At 39.3% G+C, this 2,476-nt stretch overlaps 1 non-coding gene across 1 annotated transcript; it reads right to left on the bottom strand.

The window, feature by feature from the left end:
• Positions 1–1,849: 1,849 nt before the first annotated feature.
• On the bottom strand, positions 1,850–1,956 carry LOC131600798 (small nucleolar RNA R71). Its single transcript, XR_009283406.1, has one exon. It is a non-coding gene; the product is annotated as a small nucleolar RNA R71 (small nucleolar RNA).
• Positions 1,957–2,476: the final 520 nt, after the last annotated feature.

Below are 2,476 nucleotides of genomic sequence, written 5' to 3'. Positions count from 1 at the left end.
CTGCCGAAATTGTACCGCGAACTGCTTTTCCTTATTCTGCTTTCATTTAACCGTCTATTTTCTCACAACGATTTCTACACTGGAAATTGTTGTGAACTTTTCATAGATCTAGCCTTACGTTAGGTTTATCGCTTTATTTTCCTTGTTTTTATTTTCTGCCATTTAAATTCCGAAGAACGATCCAGCCAACCTGTGGTGGAAGTTCGAGTACTTCAAGATTCAATTCAATCCAGATTTATTTTAATTCAGGTTTTTTATTTACCGCCTTATTTATATTATTTATTTGCATGATATATTATATGCCATTTAATATGCTTATTATTATGAACCGAACCGATTTATGCATGTTTAATCGTATTGATATGTCTGGCTAAAATATTAAAGGTGTCGGTATGTAGAGTAAGTTAACCGTAGGGATCCGAAATAAATTGGCTTAAATTATGTTTTATTAATTATCACTTATTTTTGGTTTATATGTCTAGTTTGATTAGTAAGTCTTAAAACCAATAGAGCGAAAGTTTGAGGGATTAGGACGGTCAAAGGTTAAAATCAATAGAGCGAAAGTTTGAGATCTTTAACTGGATAGTAGACATAGGACATTAGTTTTAAGGATGGCGAAAGCGTATTAAAACTAATTGGAACTTATTTATTTTCAAAAATTGTTTTTACACTCGAGCGGGATGGCGAAAGCGTACGTTAGGGATATTAGCATGTTCCGAGTCAACAGAGCGAAAGTTTGAGATTAGGAGATTTAAATAGATAACGACCTCGTAAAATAGGCATTTTATTAATTACATTGTTTCCAAAAAGCTCTTCTAAAATCTAATGGGATGGCGAAAGCGTACATTAGGATTAGGATAGTAGTCTGACTCAACAGAGCGAAAGTTTGAGACGAGGATTTTTAACCAATTGCAATTAGTAAAGATTTTTAATTTAATTATGCAAAAGCCAATGGACCTTCGGATTACCTTTAGTTAAACGAAATACATACTGATACCTGTCTTTTATTATTATTCTTTATTCTCTCACAATCACTTTCCCTTAGGAACAATCGAAATTTTAGTACTCCTAGCTTTACATAGTAACCTTAGATAACGGTAGATCGATTCATAGTCCCTGTGGATTCGATATCTTTTAAAACTACACGACACGACTGTGCACTTGCAGTTATCAGATTTATAGACACGTAAAGTCGCGATCAAGTTTTTGGCGCCGTTGCCGGGGACTATTTAAGTCGATATCGTAACTCACTGTTACACCGTAGAGACTAGGAAAATTCTTCCCTTTCTTTTTGAACGATTGTATGCCAAATACTCGTTCACAAGGAGGAGACTTAATACAACGAATTAACGAGATCGAACGTTTCATTAACGTTAAACGTCGAGCTCGCAACCTTCCCGAAGTAGCAGAAATCCCGATTAATCAGGAATTGATTTTTACTGATCAAATCAATCAAATCACCCCGAAGTTAGAGATCGCTGCTATTCGTCCTCTTAGAGACTATGCCGCTCCTTCGCGCGCTGAACCGCATTCAAGTATCGCACCACCTGCGATTGAAGCGAACAATTTCGAGCTGAAACCTTCACTGGTCCAAGCTGTTCAACAGAATCAATTCTCTGGAAGCCCTGTAGACGACCCCAATCTCCATTTATCTGTGTTCGTGCAATACGCCGACACTATCAAAGCCAACAACGTTAGTTCCGAAGCTATTCGATTACGCCTTTTTCCTTTCTCCTTGAGAGATAGAGCGAGAGCGTGGCTTCAATCCCTGCCTTCCAATTCCATAACTACGTGGGACGAATTGAAGAGAGTATTCTTAGCAAGATACTTTCCGCCTAGCAAAACTGCTATGCTTAGAGGTCAAATCAACGGATTTACCCAGAAAGATAACGAATCGCTTTTCGAAGCTTGGGAACGTTACAAGGACATGCTTAGAATATGCCCTCATCATGGACTCGAACCATGGCTGATCATCCATACCTTTTATGGTGGTCTCTTATATAACACTAAAATGACTATAGATGCCGCTGCTGGCGGAGCATTAATGGACAAACCCCATGATGAAGCATACAAACTCATAGAGAACATGGCACAAAACCATTACCAATGGGGAGGAGAACGCGCCGCTCTAGAGAAAGCCCAAACCAAAGGAGGAATGTACGAAATTAGTGGTATAGACCGCGTTAACGCTAAAGTAGACGCTTTAACTCAAAAGATCGAGAATTTGACCATCACTCCTTCAGCCACCGCTGCCGCTGTAGCACCTAACTGCGAGATTTGTGGATTGACTGGGCATGTAGTTGCTGAATGCCAACTCTTGACTGGAGTCCCATCTGATCAAGTAAATTACGCTCAAGGAAACCCTTATTCTAACACGTACAACCCTGGATGGAAAAACCACCCGAACTTTTCTTATAAGAACAACAATGCGTTGTACGCGCCTGGACAAGCACCTGCTGTACCACCTGGCTACCAA

This window comes from Vicia villosa, linkage group LG4 (genome assembly GCF_029867415.1).
Source record: "Vicia villosa cultivar HV-30 ecotype Madison, WI linkage group LG4, Vvil1.0, whole genome shotgun sequence".
Taxonomy (NCBI): Eukaryota; Viridiplantae; Streptophyta; class Magnoliopsida; order Fabales; family Fabaceae; genus Vicia; species Vicia villosa.
The sequence above is the reverse complement of the archived record's forward strand: the minus strand, read 5'-3'. Positions and strand labels throughout refer to the sequence as shown.